This window comes from Zingiber officinale, chromosome 5B (genome assembly GCF_018446385.1).
Source record: "Zingiber officinale cultivar Zhangliang chromosome 5B, Zo_v1.1, whole genome shotgun sequence".
Classification (NCBI taxonomy): domain Eukaryota; kingdom Viridiplantae; phylum Streptophyta; class Magnoliopsida; order Zingiberales; family Zingiberaceae; genus Zingiber; species Zingiber officinale.
The window spans coordinates 85764797-85780399 of record NC_055995.1 but is presented as its reverse complement, the minus strand read 5'-3'; positions in this window follow the sequence as shown (position 1 = coordinate 85780399).

The following is a 15603-nucleotide window of genomic DNA, read 5'->3' as shown; positions in this document are numbered from 1 at the left end:
CTCCTCCAGACAGCCTCAACCTGAAATGGTAATAACAGGGGGTGAGTCCAACACTCAGTGGATACCTAGTTGACATGTATAGTAAATAATAACCAGCAGTAATAAATATGCGTACAGTCTCCAGAAGTAATGAAATAATGTAAAACTGAAGATAAGGGAGAAGTTGTACTCACCAGGACCTCCTATCAGGATAACAAGATCGGCAGACCGAAAATACGTGTCCTTGTATACATGTCAATCATATGCATCCATCCAATATGCTGCAAATAAAGTGCAGCAAACACAAGCAATAAATGCATCATGCATATGATGCCAATGACATGTCCTGGTCACCCCTGACGCCAGTCAGTCATCTCACACACGATGGTGAGACCTAGTGGGTAGGTCTGTGACAACCGTGCACTCTGTCGTCTCTGCTCCTGATGAGTGACCTAGTAAACGGGATGCTGTCAGAGTACACCTATCCTCCTACCCCAAATCATAAGTGGGGGAGCGCAATGCTCTCATCTCCCTGAGACAATCCAGAGGAGGGATCCCTGCCGGCTACCATGCTGAGTCACACTACCCATGAGCGGACCAACGGAGCAAAGCAGAGCAACCTACTACAACACACCCTGCCTGAATAAAAATCACTAACCCATGAGTGGTTGTGTGGGCAGATCCATGTAACTAGTGATGTGCTCAACAATAATGGAGTCGACTATCGCACAGCATGCAATCATGTGAGATGGTGCATGACACTAAGCATACAAATCTTGACCATATCTACCTCCATAAAACATGTACCAAAAATAAATGTATCAAATAAACCGATCTAGGTACACAGGTCAGATATGGTAAATGACTACTCCGGTATATCACATGGCATGGTATGTCACTACCTCAAAACATAAATAATAAACAGGGGTATGAATGCTAAACAGGTAACAAACAAAACATACTTGGAACAAATAGTGACATACCGATGCAGACATAAACATAATTATTACTACTTGTTAAAATCTACTAAGCACATCAACAAGACATTATCTAAAAGATAAGTCAAGGTATCCGCCTCCAATAGAAAGATCCAATCCGGTCCAAATCCGACGTCGAGATGCTCATCTCGCGTCAAAGTCTTGTATTACCAATATATATGCATTTTTATTTAGCTACAACTCAAATGAATAGATAAATAAAATCCTGAAGAACAATTTAGGGAAAAACCCTAAACCATAAACCTCAACCTACCTAAATTAAATCCAATGGTTAACTGAGGTTAGTTACCTAATCCTCAATCAACCCATTAGATTAATAATCCAAACCTAAATCAATTATACTAATCATGAAGTCTACCTCATACCTAAACAATCTAAACATGATCCATTATCTAACTACAATACGTAGTCAAATTCCTACACCATACCTCAAGCTCAGCCAAAAAGATTACTGTCGGAAGGAGGTCCTGTCGAAACCAAGGAGAGCTGCTAGATCAAAGAGCAACCCACAACACACAATTTCAAATCCACAGATCACTATACCTCTACCTCACAGCCCTGATCGAGCTGCTGTCTACCAACCGAATACCCCAGCAAGACCTCCCTGCTCTTCTTCTCTAATCTCGTACCCTCAATTAGTAGCAAAGAAGTGGTCCAATCTGATCAGGGGAAACTTCAACACCAGAAGAGTCAATGCCGAAAGAAGAGACCTAGGGTACGGGTGCCAAATAGAGGAAGGATAGTGAGCATAGAGGAAGATCTAAGCCCAAATCATAACCTAGGTAAACACTTACCTTCAAGATCTTGCTAGGGCACGATTGCACAAGGAAAAAGGGCTCGGGGAATGCTTGAGAAGAGGAGATCAGGATGATCTGACCTCCTTGTTTGACCTCTAGCTAGCTCTGGCGACAAGCTCATCCGGCGATGTCGACGATCGCCAAAGATCCGTCGGCTGCGATCCGTCCGCGAGAGAAAACAAGAGAGTCGGGGAAGAGAAAGGATCGTTGCTGCTCGGGCTAAGGAGAGGGGTTTTGTACGCTCGGGGAGGAGAGGAGGAGTCACGAGCGTTGGCGGCGGCGCCGCGTCGGTTGGGGAAGGGAAGAAGAAACGGCCACGGCGCGGGGTGCGGGACTCGGGGCATGTCGGGGAAGTCGGCGAAGAGGAAAGAAATGGAAAACAAAAAAAATAAATAAATAAAATTAAAGAGAAAATTAAAATTAAAATTTTTCCTCGCTTAAATGGAGTAGCCTAAACAGGCTTTCCCGTGACCCATATTTATCCCCGTAACCTAAGTCATACGAGCTCCGAAAAATTCCCGGAAAATTTCTAAAAATTTCCCTTATGATTATTCGCCCTTTTACGGTATTTTACATTCTCACCCACTAATAAAAATTTGGTCCCCAAAATTTTTTATATACCATCAGCAAGTACTAACAATAAATAGATAGTATAAATGCTGAACGGAAATTAACTCACATACCTCAAGTGAAAAGATGGGGGTATCGAGCTCGGATCTTATACTCGAGCTCCCAGGTAGCCTCCTCATTCGAATGATGCTGTCATCCGACTTTAACCAGCTGGATAGTCTTGTTCCGCAGCTGACGCTCTTTCTGGTCCAGAATCCGTACCAGAACCTCCTCGTAGGTAACGTCAGGCTGAATAGGAACTGAGATATGTGTCAGCACATGAGCTGGGTCGAATATATATCTCCTCAGCATAGACACATGGAATACGTCGTGAACGACTGCCAGGGATGGTGGTAGTGCCAACCGGTAAGCTACCGCTCCAATCCTCTCCAAGATCTGGAAAGGTCCAATGTATCGCGGAGCTAGCTTACCTCGGAGGCTAAATCTCTTCACCCCTTTCGTGAGTGAAACTCGCAGAAATACATGGTCGCCTGTAGAGAACTCCAGGGTCTCCGTCTCCGATCAGCATAACTCTTCTGGCGGTCCTATGCCTCTGACATCCTCCGTCTGATAGTACAGACCAACTCTGCCTCCTGCTGAGTTTTATGAGGTCCTAGCAACTGGGCCTCCCCAACCTCCTCCCAGAGGGTGGGTGTCTGATAAGGCCTACCATACAACGCTTCAAACAGTGCTATCTGGATAACCGAATGAAAGTTGTTGTTGTAGACGAACTCTACCAATGGCAAGTGGTCCTCTCAACTGCCTCCGAAATCCAATACGCAAGATCTTAGCAAGTCCTCTAGAGTCTGAATGGTCCGCTCTGACTGTCCATCTGTCTGTGGATGGAAAGTTGTATTGAAACGGAGCTGAGTGCATAAGGCCTACTGCAAACTCTGCCAGAATCAGAACGTGAACCGAGGGTCTCTATCCGAAATAATACTCAAAGTAACTCCATGTAATCTGATGATGTCTCGATAATACAGATCTGTCAATCGATCCAGGGAATCAGTTTTCCGGATCGCTAAGAAGTGCGCGGATTTGGTTAATCGATCAACGATTACCCAAATCGCGTCATGACCTCGTCGTGTCCTAGGCAAACCCACCACAAAATCCATGGTAATGTGTTCCCATTTCCCCTCAGGAATAGGAATCCACTGAAGTAATCCGATAGGTCTCTGGTGCTCCGCCTTACCTACTGACAGACAAGACATCTAGCTACAAATTCCGTGATGTCTTTCTTCATACCGTTCCACTAGTAGGAACGCCTCAAATCTCGATACATGCGGGTCCCGCCTGGGTGGATAGCAAATCAGGAGCGATGAGCCTCCTGAAGTAGCTCTTGCAAGACCGGATGAGACTAAGGTACGCATAATCTACCTCGAAAATATATAATACCCTCCTCATCTCGTGTAAACTCAGTCTGCTGCCAGGAAGCTATCTGGCTGACAATGGATTCTAAGTACTGATCACCGGCCTAGGCCTCTCGGATCCTCGTCTTGATCGACGACTGAGCAACCATGGTAACCAACATACCCTGCTCTGTCCGTCCCTGTTCCTAAAGGCCCAACTCAGAAAAACCTTGAATCAAGTCTGTGACTGAAGCCCAGTGACACGCCAAAGTCCCTCTGGAGTTCCTGCTGAGTGCATCGGCAACCACATTAGCTCTCCCCGGGTGGTAGCTAATGGTAGAATCGTAATCCTTCAGGAACTCCATCCATCTCCTCTGTCGGAGATTAAGCTCCTTCTGGGTGAATAGATATTTGAGACTCCTATGATCCGTAAGAATCTCAAAGGTAATGTCGTACAGATGATGCTGCCAAATCTTCAAAGTAAAGATGATGGCGGCTAGCTCCAAATCATGTACTGGATAGTTCTTCTCATGCTCCTTCAACTGACGAGAAGCATAGGAGACTACCATGCCGTGCTGCATCAGGACAGTGCACAAACCCTGAAGAGATGTGTCGGTGTAGAGTATGAATCCGTCCTCTCCGGAGGGTAAAACCAAAATCGGAGCTGACACTAATCTCTGCTTCAGCTCCTAGAAGCTGGTCTCGCAATCTTCTGTCCAAGTGAACTTCATGCCTTTCCTGGTCAGGCGTGTTAGCGGCATAGCAATCCGGGAGAAACTCTCGACGAACCGTCTGTAATATCCAACTAGTCCCAGAAAATTACGGATCTCCTGTACTGATTTCGGCTGCTCCCAACAGGTGACAACCTCAATCTTCTGAGGGTCTATTGAAATACCTCGGCTAGAGACCATGTGACCCAGAAAACTGACTGAAGATAGCCAGAAGGCACACTTGCTGAACTTCGCATATAGCTGATGTCGTCGAAGAGTCTCCAAGACTATGTGAAGATGCTGTGCATGTTCCTCCTCGGAACACGAATTGACCAACATGTCATCGATGAAAACGATAACAAACTGATCAAGATACTCCAAAAAGGTACAGTTCGTCAAATCCATAAATACTGCTAGAGCATTGGTAAGCCCAAATGACATTACCAAAAACTCATAATGGTCATATCTGGTACGGAACGCTGTCTTCTGAATATCAGATTCTTTAACTCTCAGCTGATGATATCCATACCACAGATCAATCTTAGAATATACTGATGTATCTCTGAGCTGATCAAATACATCCTCGATCTGTGGTAAGAGGTACTTATTTTTGACGGTCACTGCATTCAGCTGTCTGTAATCGATGTACAACCTCAGAGTACCATCCTTTTTCTTGACGAACAATACCGGAGAACCCTACGGAGAAACACTAGGGCGAATAAATTCCCTGTCCAATAACTCCTGGAGTTGGACCTTTAGCTCGTCCAACTCTTTCGGTGTCATACGGTAAGGAGCTTTCGATACTAGCGCGGTCCCCGAAATCAGCTCAATAGCAAACTCCACTTGCCTTCAGGGAGGCAAGCCTGGTAGCTCATCTGGAAATACATCCGGATACTCTCGGACCACTGGAACGTCTGAGAGCTAGGAGCTACTGCTATCGTTAGTATTAATCAAAGACAGAAGAAATCCTTGACAGCCATGTGACAGCAGCTTCTGAGCCTGAATCGCTGAAATGATCGATATGCCATCGTTCCTGATGCTAGTGAAATCCCACGAGGGTTGGTTCGGAGGTCGGAATGTGACCACCCTCGTTTGACCATCAACAATGGCATGATATGCTGTCAACCAATCCATGCCAAGAATAATATCAAACTCGACCATTTTCAGCACTAATAAATCAATCATGAGTATCATATTGTCAAAATCTAACAGACAACCTCTGACCTCCTGAATGACGTCCAATATATCACCGGACGGTAGGGAGACGGTCAGTCGCTGCGGTCTATGAGTAGGTAGTCTACATATGTCCCTCATGAAAGCACGGGAAATAAAAGAATGCGAGCTACCAGTATCTATCAACATATCAGCGGATAATGCATAAAGTAAAATCATACCGTGGAAAACAGATCCGTCGGCCCGCTGTGCATCCTCTCTGGTAACCGCGTGAATACGTCTGGTCTCTGGCGGTGGTGGAGGTGGCAGTGCTGCCAAAGGCTGCGGCGCCTGAGTCTGAGCCTGCCATTGTGTCGGTGTCGGTTACTGAGCTAGAGACGGATATGTAGGCTGCGACTGATACTGGACCGATGGCTGGGGTTGTGACTGGTACTGGACCAGTGGCTGGGGCTGTGACTAGTACTGGACCAGTGGTTGTGGCTGCAGCTGATATTGGCCCTGAGTCAGATACTGTGGTTCCGGAACAAAGCTCTATGGTACTATGAGGGCACTGGAGTGCTCCTATCCATGCAGACCATAAGTAGCAGCTGTAGGGGGAGCTTTCCTCTACTGACAATGTGAAGATTGGGCTCTGTGCCCTCCTCGCTGAGTCCCTGTCTGACTGAGCTGTCCTCCATGACCAGACACTCCGGAAGCCATATGTTGAGCCTTCAGCGAACAATCTCGGCTCAGGTGCCCAGACAGTTTACAATAATAGCAAACTGATTGTCCCAAGGAGCAGGCTATGGTGAGGTGGTCTCTGGACCCACATCTGGTGCAGTGAGTGTCACTGGCGGGTTGTTTCCGATTCTGCTGAGAAGACCGGGAACGTCCTAATGAAGATCACCCTGACTTCTGAGGCTGCCCAGAAGCCCCAGAAGTACCCTGACCTGGCCGACTGCGACCACCCTGCTGTTGTCCGGTCGCTTGTGCCTGCTGGATCTGCCCTGATGCCTGACACGTCTGCTTCCTTTTCTTGTCCGGATACGCTCTCTGGTGAGTTGACTCTATCATCAAGGCTCTGTCTAGTGTCTCTATGTAAGATGAGTTCCCAAAACTGGCAAGCTTTACTTGTAGATATCCATCCAGACCCTGAATAAACTGCTGTATACGGGAACTGTTCTCAGCAACTAGTTCTGGACAAAATCTGGCCAACCGATTAAACTCTGCATTGTATTCTGTCACTGAGTGGTTGTTCTGCCGCAGACTCAGAAAATCTTGCCGGTGAGTCATCTGATATGCTCATGGGAAGTAGCAACTCTCAAAAGCCTCTCTGAATCTGGCCCAAGTGATGTTCTACTCGCCTTTGATGGAATGCTACGTAACCCACCAGGTGTCGGTCTCATCCCGTAAATGGAAAGCAGCTAGATCTGCTTTCTCCCACTTGGATCAAGCCATGTAGAAGAAGGTCCGCTCCATAGTCTCTATCCAGGACTGGGCCACACTCGGATCGGTCTCTCCACGGAATAGGGTGAATCGACTCTTCATCGACTCTGCCAAAGCTAGGATCCGAGCTCGTGCCGCAACTATATCAGTGTGATGAGTATGGACGACTACAGGAACTGGCGGAACCAATAGAGCTGGTACAACAGGTGGTACCGCTACATAGGTCGGGGGAGGTATCCCCGGTGCTGCTGCATAGGCTGGGGCAGATGCCACCAGTGGCACTGCAGGGTCAGCATAAGTGGGTGCGGCTGGAGGTACGATGGGTGGTGGTATCGAAGCTGGAGCAACTGCTGCTGCTGGTGAGGGTGTCGGGTGTGCGGTAGGCACTCGGGGTGCGAGTGTCACTGGTGACGGGTACATGGTAGGTCCAGGTAGCGGTGGTGCCGGGTATGCCGTAGGTACTGGTGGTGGGGGTGCCGGGTACGTAGTGGACTCGACCGGAGTAGGTGCCGGGTATGCCGGTGGTACCGCTGGTGGTACCGTAAATACGGTAGGGGTGGGTACAGCGGGTGCAGCCAAGGTAAGTACCTCTAAAGGAGCTATCGGGGTCTGAGAGCCCGACGCACCCTCAACACTGTAAAAAGTCTATCCCTGACCAACAGGCTCAACCTCAGTAGACGTCTCTGGCGACTTGGCTGCCAGGGACTCCAACGTCCTCTTACATGGTCGTCCTGCACCACGTCTCAGCGCGGAAGCACGTGCACCTCGCCTCATATCTGTTGAATTATAACATACAAATATTACTACCAGTATCAAAAATTATAAAATTACCTTTTTACCTATTTGCTATCTGAAGATATTCCGTCGCTGTCCAATCCCCATATATAACCTCGGAATCCCGTACGAGAAAATCGACGAAAATCCGTACAAATCCAAAACAGAATTTCGAAACATGAACATAACGGAAATCCTTACAAATCCGAAAGTACCCAATTTGACACGTAAACCGGGCTTTGATACCAAAAAAATTAGTATCAGATTAACACACAAAACCAAAATACGAAAACCAAGTATCTAAAACTTGGCTCTGATACCAAATAAATTGTCACGCCCCAGGTAGTCCTGCCAAAAGAAATTTCGGCAGCATCTCCCCTGTACGGGTGACAATATGAAACTTCCTACAATGCCCTCAGGGCCACATATACCTCGGCCAACATGGCCGAAATAATAACAATAAATATAAGCAAACACCCACGCAGTTTAATAGTAAAACTAAACTAATGCAACGATAAGGAAAATCATCTCAAAAATCCTACCTAACTACACCCGTAAAGCTCAAAACTTATATCATACTCAACTACACCCATAAAACACAAATCACCAGCATACATCCAAATGAAAACTCATCGATAATAAGGGATTATACAAGATTCAAGTGCCAAAAGGTAAACGTAGACGATAACATAATAAGAAACCAAAAAAGAAAATCCAAAATGAAAATCCTCGCAATCTGAAGGGGGAAACTAGAGACTATAACTCCTCTGGACAACCTCAACCTGAAATGGTAATAACGGGGGGGGGGGGTAAGTCCAACACTCAGCGGATACCTAGTTGACATGTATAGTAAATAATAACCAGCCGTAATAAATATGCGTACAGTCTCCAGAAGTAATGAAACAATGCAAAACTGAAGATAAGGGAGAAGTTGTACTCACCAGGACCTCCTATCAAGATAACAAGGTCGTCAGACCGAAAATGCATGTCCCTGTATGCATGTCAATCATATGCATCCATCCAATATGCAGCAAATAAAGTGCAGCAAATACAAGCAATAAATGCATCATGCATATGATGCCCATGACATGTCCTGGTCACCCCTGATGCCAGTCAGTCATCTCACACACGATGGTGAGACCGAGTGAGTAGAGCTGTGACAACCGTGCACTCTGTCGTCACTGCTCCTGATGAGTGACCGAATGGACGGGATGCTATCGGAGTATACTTATCCTCCTACCCCAAATCATAAGTGGGGGAGCGCAATCCTCTCATCTCCCTGAGACAATCCAGAGGAGGGATCCCTACAGGCTACCATGCTGAGTCACACTACTGATAACCATGATTTTACTGCATTATTTTGATTCATTTATGCATGGTTTTGATGTTGGTTTCATAGTTTAAATCATGGTTACATTACATTTTGTGCATTGCATAGATTTTGGACTTAATTGCAAATTATATTATTTTTGGTGTTATTTGATGCTAATATTTGATTCTTATTTTGTAGACATCAAAGGATCTTATATATGGATCTATTTGGACCGAAATTGGGCTCGAATCAGAGTTCAAAAGTGAAGATCAAGCTTTGGGTCGATTTGGGCAGTTTATCAAGAATAGGACAGATCTAGACCATCCGTTGAAGATCTGGCCGATCCAACTTAATGGAGAGTAGATCTAAGCCATTGATGAAGATCCAGAAGTTTTGATCCAGATCTGAGTTCATCTAGCCATTGATCCAACCGGATTAATCTGGGTCATTTATCAAGAATAGGACAGATCTGGGCCATCCAGTGATGATCTGATCGATCCGACTTAAGGGAGAGTAGATCCAGGCCTTAGATCAAGATCATCACCTTCGGATTGGATTTTGGATGACTTTTCACTGTTGATTTAGCCCGGAATCATCTCAGCCGTCCGATCAGATCCAGATCTGATTTAAATAGAAGATACAGTAGCTACAGTGCCTTCGTCGACTCCTCCGCGCACAACGCCGCATCCCGCGAGATTTCCAGTGGATTCCGACCACCATCCTCTTCCAGATCTACTTCTCAGTGAGTCTCATTGGTGTTGGAGCTTCCATCCGTTGGCTTCCAAGTCTTGATCATCTGCACGCGCCGGCGAACATCTCTCCGGAGCTCAGATCTGTCCGTGAGTTTCCTCTGCTTCAGCCATCATCGGAGGAATTCCTTGGTGACAGTGGCTCGCCCTCCATCAGAGAGCATCGATTCAGAGGTTGCATTCTTCAGATCTGCAGAATTTCGAGCTTGGCAGATTCATTCTTCACCAGCTTTTCCGGGAAGATTTTCTTCGGTGCTGGGGAATTCTGAACTGAGTTAAGTGTTTGAGAGCTTCTTCATTCATGTTCCTTGTGTGACGGCAAGGAAAGACTCATTAGAAGAGTAGATTTGAGTAGAGATGATTTAGATTCAAATTCTGCAATTTATTATTTCTGCATTTTTGTTTCTTCAGATTTTGTCATCGGATTCCTTGTTTCTTTTAAATCTGAACTGAGTAGTTATAGCTTTGTCCCTTTAGATCACATTTCTGCAATTAAATTCTGTTTAACTTGTTTCTTTCAATTCTGAATTTGTTAATTACTGCTTTGCAAACCCCATTTCTGATTTCTAATTGAGATCCTGATTTTCTTTGAACTTCTAAATTCTAACCAGTAGTTAGCTGATAACTTAGCTTGAATTCTAGTTTTAATTCCATGTATCAATTCACAAGTTAGGGGTAGTTTTAATTCAAAAACTTCAATGATGCTTGGATCCGAATTTGTTTGTGCTGTGAATGAATTTGATTGTAGATACTTAATTTGAGATGATGAATGTTACCTCTGTTTTGTGTGTACTTGAAAGGATGGAGTAGAATCATGTTTGAATAAGGTTGATCTTTCTTGTCTCTGCTCACACATTTATTTTGCTAGTAACCCTTGGAAAAAAATACGACTTGGGACTCGTTGCTACAACGCTTGTATTAATTTTAATGAGTTTCAATCTTAATTAATTTGATGTGCCAAGTGACATGAAAATGGCTAACATCAAATTTTGGCGTTGTTGTCGGGGACATAACTAGCAATGTGTGTTTATTTTAGATTGATCATTGTGTGATTTTAATTGGTTAGCATTTATCTTACTTGATTTGATTGCCTATTCTTTTTGTATTTTCTTGTTGACTTATTCTTGAATTTTTAAATGCTTCTACTGTTCATGTTTTCATGAGATTGAAACTTTATGCTCTTGGATCTTCTAACATTTATTTTTAGTGTTGAATTGTAAGAACAGGAGATTTCTTTAGCATGGATCCATATTTTCAGAATTTTGGAGGTGGAATGAAGAGTTATCAGTGTTTTCAACCTGAGTATCAAATTTACCCAACAATGGATCAACAAAATATGTATGATTTATTTTCAAATGGTTTTAATGCTAATTGGGTGGATAATTCATGTTTCAGGTATGAAAGTGCACAAGGACAATTTATTGAGTCATATCCAGCTTTCCAGAGTTCATATGGGTTCCAGGAAGTTTCAACAAATTTTATGCCAAATTTTTTTCAACAAAACGAACCTCAGATGGATGAGTAAACATGGAAACTCAAGGAGATTATGCAACAAATGAATGAACATCAAGAGGAACAATTTTCAAGGATTCAGAACATACAGAGTCAGATAGATCAAATTACATCAACCATCAATCAGCTGCAAGCACAAAACTTCAGTGGAGAGATGGAAAGTAGCGATTCTGTCAGGCCTGACCCTACTTCCATTAATTCACATGATTTTTCTAATATTTTTTGTGATAATGATGTAATTATGTAAATTTCTGATCCTAATGATTTTATTTTTGAGGATGTTGTTAGTGATTCAGGTTCTGAACATATTTTTGAAGATGATTTAAGTGTAGGGGATTGCTTACTGGAAGCATTACCTCAAGAATCACCAAGAGTTGAAGATGTAAGTGTAGGGACTTGTGCTATGGAGCCAAGCACCCAAGAATCACTACATGAGAATGAATAGTCACCAGAATCAAAGCTAGAGCCATATCTTGATGAAGAGGAGGTAACAATCACCACTCCAGGTACCGTTCAAAATGACAAGGTGAGCATTTTTTGTGATTCATCAGAAAATTCAATAGAGGTACCATTCATTGATTTCATTAGTTGTGATTCATTTCATGATATATTTTATACCCACACTAATATTTTCCTATTTTCTTTTTACCCCACATGCGTGTGGGAGTTGGTTTCTTGTATTGATGTTGTAGGAGAATACAAGCTCCCGGAGTGGATGCTTGAACTGAACCGCCTAAGACCTCCAGAAAGAATTTGCGATGGAAAAATGAAGAATAAAAAGAATTTTTGTGGAACCACAATTACACCACTACCGGTGTGGATTTTATTGCTAAATCTTCTTCGACCACCGGAATGAAAGGGGAGTTGGTTCTAATTTAGCTTTCTTTTGCATTTTAATTCATGCTTTGTCAATAAATTCTTTTTATGCATTTATTTAGTTTTATACTTTGCATTTTGCATTTTGTTTCCATATTTGCTATCATATTTTGCATTTTGTTTAGTATATAGCATTTTCAATTGGAATAAAGTCTCCATGAAATTTTCTAAGTAATGCTTTTAAGATGGTAAAAGTTTCTTAAATTTGATTATCAATTTTAGGTCATTGGACATGATTGGATATTCTACTTACATGAAATTGGTTAAAATGGTGGTGGATTCCAATTTGATCAATTGGGCTTATTTGCATGAAAATACCTAGAGAGAACCACTTAAAGCCTACACTCTACTATTTTATCTTTGTGTGGCATGTACTCATGACAATTGAAACTCTAGAACTTGCTTAGTTTCTTTTCAAAATCATAATAGCATAAGTATGCATGGAAAGGAAGGATGAATTCTTTTCTTTTGCCTATTTCAAATTCCAATTCATTTTTCCACAATTTTCTTTAACAATTTCCTTTAAGCATTCTCTATCTTGAATTTTAACCTTTAATTCCCTTTTTCTTTGTCCATTCATTGAGGGTTTTGGTTGACTATCTTGATGAGTTAGATTTTTCGATGATGGACAATGTTTTAAGTGTGGGGGGAAATTAGCTTATGCTCAGAGATTTTGAAGATAAGGGATGGTTTCATAATTATTGAATGGTGATTTTTGAGAGAGATGTGGTCCAACCAGGGTTTTGACTATAGAAACTTGATACAATGTACAGTAATGGAAGCTGAATTTCAAGTTCTGTTTTAAGTTTCTAATATCCAGAGAGTTAACATTTGATATAGCTGAAAAGGAGCAAAAGTTTGAATTTGGTGCCAACTTTATAAGAAATTTCTGAACAGCAACAGTTTGAATTCAAGTTTACATTAGTTCAATCTTAATGGTCTACAGATTGTTTGTGCTGGAAATCAGAATTCAGTTTTTAGATTGCTGTCAAGTGTGTACCAAAATGCTATGAGTAGCTTACAAAACAATGAGGAAAAACAGTGAAGCTATGGTCTGAACCAAATGAAGTCAAGCTGGATCTGATTCAATGTTAAATGATACAATGTAGAGGAATTAAAGCTCAAAACTAGATCTGAAGTACCAAGGAGATTTTGCTGGAGCAAGAACTACAGAGCAGTGATACAAAGAAGAGTATCAAGACATTGGGATCAAGATGAATCTGGTACATCACTGAAGCTGTAGTCATAATCATTCTTCTATGATTTCAGTTCAAAATCCTGCTAAATGATGGATAGTTTTGAAGCTGGAAACTGAGTATACAGATTCTGAGTTTTCAGAAACTGAATCTAATTCCTATTGCAATTTTCAAATGAAGACCAGTGAAGTTGAGTCTAATTACCTGGATTTTGATGTGCAGTATGTGCCAATTTTCCCTTGCAGAATTCTCTAGTCAATGGGAAGCTCAAGGAAAATTTATTTGCAGTATAGGGACTGATTTCTGTGATTTCAGTGAATGTTGGAGTTTGTTGCTATGGTGATACTAAATTGAAGAATAATATGGAATGCTAATGCATGCAAATGTTTCCAAGCTGTTTAATCTGGAATGATGCTATGCAGTAGATTTAGAATGTGCAGAATTTGATCTGGATCTTCACTGGAAATTGTAATACAAGGAAATGGAATGTCAGATGAAATGGAATAATGAAAACAAAAGGAAGTATTGCTGAAATGACATGAATGAGGATACTGCAGGAATTCAGAAAGTGCAGATTTGTAGAAAAATGATAGTTTTGTGCCAAATTGGGAAATGGATTGTAACCATTACGAGATGCTGAAACCTGTAAGTTTCTCAGTTATGCAATGTAAAAGGTCTTAAGAGACAAGATGAAGGAGTATTGAAATTTCTTGTGGCTACACAGTGGCAATTGGTACAAAAATTCAGAATGTGCAGAATGGTTCAGCAGTGGCTGTGCAGAATGGAATCAAGGCATTTGGTTCATTGAAAATTTGAAATTTAACTACCAATCCGGGATTGATAAAGGACTATCTTGCTTCTCAAAGGTGACAAGATTTTTAGATAAGAAATTTGATACTTAACAAGAAAACAAAACTGAAAATGAATCAAATCTGCAGCTTGAGTTTTAGACTGTTATTGCAGCAGGAGAAAGCTCAAATTCAAGCTGAATTTTCGTGCCATTGTAGGAAAATATGGTTTAATCTTGCTGAAGGCTAATTTTTGAGTTGAGTGTGAAGCAAGGATTAAAGGCAAATGAAGAACAAGTTTTAATTGTAGGAAAGGCGGTAAGCCAACAGAACATAATAATGCAAGATGCAGAAAGTTGCTGCATTTCTACTACTGGATTGCTGCACACGAAATTCTCCATCAATGGAAAGCTCAAGGGAAGATAGATATATATAATTCATATATTTTTAGAGCTGTACTATTGAGCCGAGTTTAGAATCTGTAATTCAAATTACTGGAAATGATTTCTGGGTTAATAAACTGAAACAGCTTTTATCTTGAGTTATGTGCAAACTAAAGGAATTTCAGCTAGAGGATTGGATTGCAGTGCCGAGTTCTATGGCAATCTTTGATGATCTTAAGTTTTTGAAGTGGTAAATGCAGAAGCTGTGCTACGAAGCAGACATCATGTTAAATTTCTTGCATTTTTCTGATTAGTGGGATTTTAAGTGCAAGTCTTATGATCTTCTTGACATTTGATGTTCTTTTCTTTCCAAGTATCTTTTGAAACAACATCTGCAAATCTGGGAATCTCGAGAGAAACAGAACAAAAAATGATGATGCCATTGATGTATCAACTTCAGCATGTTGCGTGCCAAGTTTCCTTTTCAACCTTCTAATTATTGGTAGTTTCAAGTTGAGCTTTTGCACTCTCACTTAGAAGATGGATACTCAACCAAAATTGTATTTAAGTTTTTGGATTTAGAAACTGATAGAAGATTGAACTTGCTGGAATTTTGAACTTGCTAGAAAGTCAGAAATACAGAATGTTGTATCAATGGCGTGCCAAACTTGTTAAACAAAGGGAATGTTGAAAGAAACTGAATTCTGGCCCAGATTTCCTTCAATTCCATATTCTGAATCTATGGTTCAGAATCTCAGAAGTCGAAAAGGGCAGATTTAACTTTAAGAAGTTGAGGAAACAAGTGTTAGAACAAGAGGCTGCAACAGAATCCAGAATATGAATTTTGTAGTGCAGAATTGAATCTGAACTTGGCATCCAAATCCTATTTTGTGTAAATTTTTCTTATGAACTTCCTGGACAGTGCCTAGTACAAGTTTAAGGTCTAATTTGCAATGTCATTTGAGGTTATATA